Consider the following 5,897-nt stretch of genomic DNA (forward strand, 5'->3'; position numbering starts at 1 on the left):
GTTGAGATCAGCAATGGCAACATTGGAAAAATATGGAAGTAACTTTTGCCATGGACTTACCATAAAGAATGTGATCTATCCGTGACAGAGTTGTTGGTGTTGGAACAAAGACTGAAGCACATTTTTTATTATTATTATTTGGGGGGAGGGTGCAGGGAAAATAGGGCTGGGTGGCCTGCCTGGAGATGCATAGCAGGGTGATCGTTGGTTGTCTGAGGCCGGATTTGGACCCAGGTGGCCCTGGCACAAGGGCCAATGCTCTGTCCACCACCCAGCCACCCCTACTATTATTACTATTTTATTTTATTTTGGGTCTTTTTTTTCTTCTTTTTGGTTTTTGCAGGGCAGTGGGGATTGGGTGGCTTGCATGTCACACGGCTGGGTGGTTGTTGGGTCTATGGGGCTGGATGTGGACTCAGGTGCTTGTGGCTCCAGGGCTGGTGCTTCGTCGTCCAGTGCACCACCTGGCCATACCTACAATTATTACTATTATTTTTTTTATTTTAATTTTTTCTCCCCTTTACTTTATTGCTTATGCAAGTCAATATTTATGGGGGAGGGGGTATTTCATTTACTCTTAAACAAGAATATTTTATTAAGATAAAAAAACACATTTGTACAAAATGAGAATAAAAATAAATTAAAAAAAAAGAAAAGACCCTCTTTAGAATGTTTGTTCTATGGATTATGCAACCCCAACATACAAGGATGGAAGCCAGTCTACAATAGGTTGTTCTAGTGTGTCCTTTAGGAGTGAGTCAAAGATCACAAATTTATTTGCACCAATATTTCCACTGGGTGAGACACTAAGACCCCCAATCAGGCTGGCACATAAATCACTAAGGATGTCCCTATAGAAGTTTGACATCACAAGCTCATCACATTTTGTACCATATTCAAGTATATTGTATCAAGGTACATCTCATTAAATTAATATCTTTAGTTTTATGCAACTTCCCAGCAATTTGGAGAAAAAGTCCATCTGACATTTGCATGATATTTGCTCCTGTACAGAGGTCACGCTGTTTTGGTGATTGTTCCTGGAGTCCTCAAAGTCAAACTCGGCAATACACTTGCTGACTTCTTCCTTGATGAGCTTGATGCTCTAGATGATGCCATCAACCATCACATGCTCAGTGCCACTGTATTTTCCTTCAGTTTTCTTCAGAAACATGACAATATTGACATCTGTGAAAGGAGTTTTGTGGCCTTCAAAAGAGATATAGGGATGTACTTTTTTATGAAGGTCAAATATTTTACACAGCAGTAGATTCATAGGATTATGTCCAGTTGTAAGTGGTGTCTTTAAGGGACCTTTCAGTCCCATCTTGATTTTGTCCATGGATTCTTTGGCTTCTGGAGGAATCATCAACTTTTTTTTCATTAATAGCAGAGACATTCCTTTCTTCCCACTGAATGGGTGCTTTGACAGCATCAACAATCTTCATAACAGAAGCTGAGATTTCTAGTTCAATACATCTCCTGTGATTAAGGTCACTGTACACCACCAAACTCAGGTCACCTCTTTTGGGTTGCCGAAGCCCCCAGCAGTGGAGATATCTGAAGACTGTAAGCACAGGATTGGAGCCACTGGACTGAACAGTCCTTGGAGGTCATTCTGGGCTCCCCCTTATCTTATCAGGCTAAGCCAGCCCAGACTCTCCAACAAAGGATGGCTTAAGGGAGAGGGCAGGTGTGGTGGTCAGAGAGCCCAGCTCCAGATATGGATGAAGGTGTGATCCCAGGTGAGAGCCACTTGTGCAGGGGGCAGTGAGGACTCTGGCCTGGAGCCTGGGAACCGGTGACCTTTGGCAGTAGTTCCAGTTCCTAAGCCTTACCTGTCTCCAGTTCCTAAGCCTTACCTGTCCCCTGCCAGTGCTGCTCAGTGACCTTGCCTTGGCCAGGTGTCTGGGGCTCTCTTGGACTCAGTCTTCTGATCCCCCTGCCCCCAGCCACAGGACCCAAAGATGTTTGGACTCGGCAGCCCCAGGACCCCTGAGGATACAAGCCCCACCACTCCCTCCAGTGACAACTTCATGCTGGGCCCTGGAGTTCAAGTCATGCAGGGCCTCCAGGCCTTCTTGCCCATGTGGCCTCTCCAGCCCTCCTTGGTTACATGCTTCAAGGCCTTCCTAGATTTTTCCATACAATTTTCCAAGTTCCTTCAATTTCTTTTTCTTCTCCTATTGTTAAAGCTAACATAATACTAAATTGAATAGTAATGGTGATAATGGGCAGTCTTCTTTCACCCTTGATTTATTGAAAATGTTCCTGGTTTATCCCCATGACATAAAATATTTGTTGATATTTTAGATAGATAAAGAAAACTACATTTATCTCTATATTTTCTAGTGTTTTTAATAAGAATGATGTATTTTATCAAAGATTTTTTCAGCATTTATTAAGCTAATCAGATGATTTTTGCTGTTTTTGCTTTTGATATGTTCATTTATGTTGAAATTTTCCTAATATTGAATCATCCCTGCCTGCCTGGTATAAATCTTACCTGATGACAGTGTATTATCCTAGTAATAACTTACTGTAATCTCTTTGCTAAAATTTTATTTAAGATTTTCTCATCACTGTGAATTAGGGAGATTGGTTTGTAACTCTGTCTATTTTGGTTCTTCCTGGTTTAAGTATTATCTCCCTAGTGTCATAAAAAGAATTTGACAGAACTATTTTTTTAAAATGTATTTATTTTCATCTATTTGCACATGCATATTTTCATGTTACAATTTTTTCTTCCACCCTTCCTTCCCACCTCCTTCCCCTTTATCTTTCCCCCTCTCTGCTTCAGATATGTTTCTTCTTAGCAACATATTGTAGAATTGTTTTTTAATCCATTCTTTGTTTCTATTTTATGAGAGTTCATCCCATTAACATTTCCAGTTACTTTTCCTAATTCTATATTTCCCTCCATGTTATCTTTCCCTATTTATATTTTTGTCTTTCTTCTTATTCCTCCACACCAAAGTTTTACTTCCATTCACCTTTAACATTTTTTTAGAGTTTAACTTTGTTTAATTTCACTTACACCTTTGACTTCCTTTTTATCAGTCCTTCTTCCCTCCCCCTTTTTTTTGCAAGGCAAACAGGGTTAAGTGGCTTGCCCAAGGCCACACAGCTAGGCAATTATTAAGTGTCTGAGGCCAGATGTGAACTCAGGTACTCCTGACTCCAGGGCTGGTGCTCTTTCCCCTGTGCCACCTAGCTGCCCCACTTCTTCCTTTCCCTTTCCCTTCCCCCACTTCTCTGAAGAGTAGGATAGATTTTTAACCCCAAGTGGGAATGGATCTTATTCCTTCTCTGGGCCAAATCTATTATAGGATTTACTTAACATTCATATCCTCCCTTTCCCCCCCTTTAATATAGTAAATCTTTGGGGCTCTTCACTTAGTGTTATTTTTCAGTCAAGTAACATCAATCATGCATAATCCATCAAAGTTTGATTAAGTAATTAGTTGATTGCTTGATAAGGTCAAAGTACTAGCAAGTGAAGTGCAATCATAGATTTATTGATTGATTTATAAGCAGCATTGCCTCAAAGTCTCTAAGTACCCTCCCATCTTTTGACTCATTAGAAATACACTTCTCAAGAGTCTTGAATTGGAGGGGCTAGGTGACAGTGGATAGAGCACCAGGCCTGGGGAGTCAGGAGTACTTGAGTTCAAATCCTGCCTTAGACACTTAATAATTACCTAGCTGTGTGGGGGGCAAGCCACTTAATCCCATTTGCCTTGCAAAACAAAAAAAAAAGTCATGAATTACATCAAATTATATTCATTGTATACCTTTAAGTGGCCTCCATAGGCACACAATCCTCATGTGCCATAGTGTTATGAAAGCTAAATCATTTAATGAACCCTTTGAACTCCCCCCCCTCAATTTACTTTCTCCTATACACTCCACTTTAGCTCTCCAACCTGAGTATTTAAGCCCTTGTTAATTGAAGTATGGATTAGGTTTAACTCTTCTAAGTAGATTCTCCCTCTCTGCCAATAAAATGGCTTCTGTTTTAATTAATTATTGAGTCTCAAACTACTGAAAGTACTGGGACATTCTGAAAAACTCTCTTGAGAACTTTGCAATTGATTATGGTATGGAAGACACTGACTCAGGACCACCCAGAATAGTTTACCCTCATCAGAGAAAGTGCTAAATGTTAACAAAGCAGAAAAAAGGTAGGCCAAAGCAATTTGAGTCACAAGTTTAGAGTAAACACCCCTGCTTTTCCTCTGGGCTTTTTTGTCTCAAACATAGTGATGTAAACTTGACCTTTCTTCCTTGGAGAGATAATCAACCATGCCCATATTCTTTAAATCTAATCTCTTCAATTATATTCAACACTTTAATGATCCTAAAAGAAATACAATTCTCAAATGTTTAATCTTTGCTTACAGGGTTGCTTACAATTTGAAATTCTTGATGAACACTTGTTTTGTTTTGTTTTTCCTTCCCCTTTTCCTTTACTTTGTATGTATCTCTTGAACCTAAGTATTTGATGTTTGAATTCTCTGTTCAGTTCCTTTCTTTTTATCAGGAAATTTTGGAAGTCCTTTATTTATAACATTGAACATTCATCTTTTTCCCTGTCAGTATATGATGAATTTTGCAGCGTAATAAATTCTAGGTTGTAATCCAAGGTCCTTTTCCCTCCAATATATGATATTCCAGATCCTCTAGTCCTTCAAATTTGAAGCTGACATATCCTGTGTAAGCCTGAATAAATTTCTTTTGTATGTATATTGCATATTTTTGCTGTTTGCAGTATTTTCTCCTTTATTTGAGAATTTTGGAAATTGGCTATGATAGCCCCTGCAGCATTCATCCAAGGGTCTCTTTCTGTAGAAGTTCAGTGCCTATTTTGTTTTCTTGATCTAGCAGATTTGGACAATTTTTCCAGTTAATTTCCTCCAAGATGTTTTCTAGGTTCTTTTTTTTTTTTTTGATCTAAGATTTCTAGTAGGTCAGTGATTCATAAATTATTCTCTTGGATCCATTTTTTTCTAAAAGGTACTTCACATTTTCTTCAATTTTTTTTCAGCCTTTTTACTTGCTGGATGGAATCTTATAGTCTTGTAGATTAATTGATTTCTAACTGTTCAATTCTAATTTTTAGTGTTTTATTTTTTCAATTAGCTTTAGTTTTCTTCTCCGGTTACTCTATTTTTTTTTAAGATTTACATTCTTTTTCCTACTGGTTATTTTTACTTTTAAAGGAGCTGATTTCTTTGATCAATTTTTCATAATTTTTGCAGCTTGACTCTCAGTTCTTTTTTTCCATTTTCTTCCTCTATTCTTTAGTTTTTCAATTCTTTTTTCAACTTTTCTATGAGCTTTTGGATTTCAGTCCAATTCATACTCTTTTGAGACTTCATTGTTAGTAATTTTTCTCTGATTTCTTCTCCTGACTTGGCATTGTTATCATCTTTATCTGCAGTGTAACTTTCTATAGTGAGAACTCTTTATGCTTTTTTATTCATGAGGTAATGTCTGAGCTCTTATCCTGAGGTAGATGGAGTGTAGATCCAAGATTTTTGTGCTGGGACTTTGGCCTGAACCCTGGTTTGTCTTTGGCCAAGATGCTGCCTGGGCAGTCCAGGCTTTGCCTTAGGAGCAGTTTATTTCTTCCTTTATGTCCAGGTTCTGCCTATGCAGTGCTTTGTTCCCAACCCAGTTCTAACTTTTGCCCAAGTTTTCCCAGGTCTAGACTTTGTTTGGGGTTGGATCCTCCTTTCTGGCTTGCTATCTAACTTTTAGGATCTATGCTGTTGGCAAGGTGTCTCAAAGTGGTGACTGAAAGCCTCCTTCTGGCTTTTCAAATCTCAACCTAGATGGGTTTATTTCCCTTTTTCTCCAGAGAGACAGACCTTCACTGAAAATCCTCCATGATG

At 38.6% G+C, this 5,897-nt stretch overlaps 1 pseudogene; it reads right to left on the bottom strand.

Annotated features, from left to right (window-relative positions):
- Positions 1 to 685: 685 nt before the first annotated feature.
- LOC141492242 (isocitrate dehydrogenase [NAD] subunit alpha, mitochondrial pseudogene) lies at positions 686 to 2,038 on the bottom strand (annotated as a pseudogene).
- Positions 2,039 to 5,897: the final 3,859 nt, after the last annotated feature.

Source organism: Macrotis lagotis, chromosome 6 (genome assembly GCF_037893015.1).
Source record: "Macrotis lagotis isolate mMagLag1 chromosome 6, bilby.v1.9.chrom.fasta, whole genome shotgun sequence".
NCBI classification, from domain to species: Eukaryota; Metazoa; Chordata; class Mammalia; order Peramelemorphia; family Peramelidae; genus Macrotis; species Macrotis lagotis.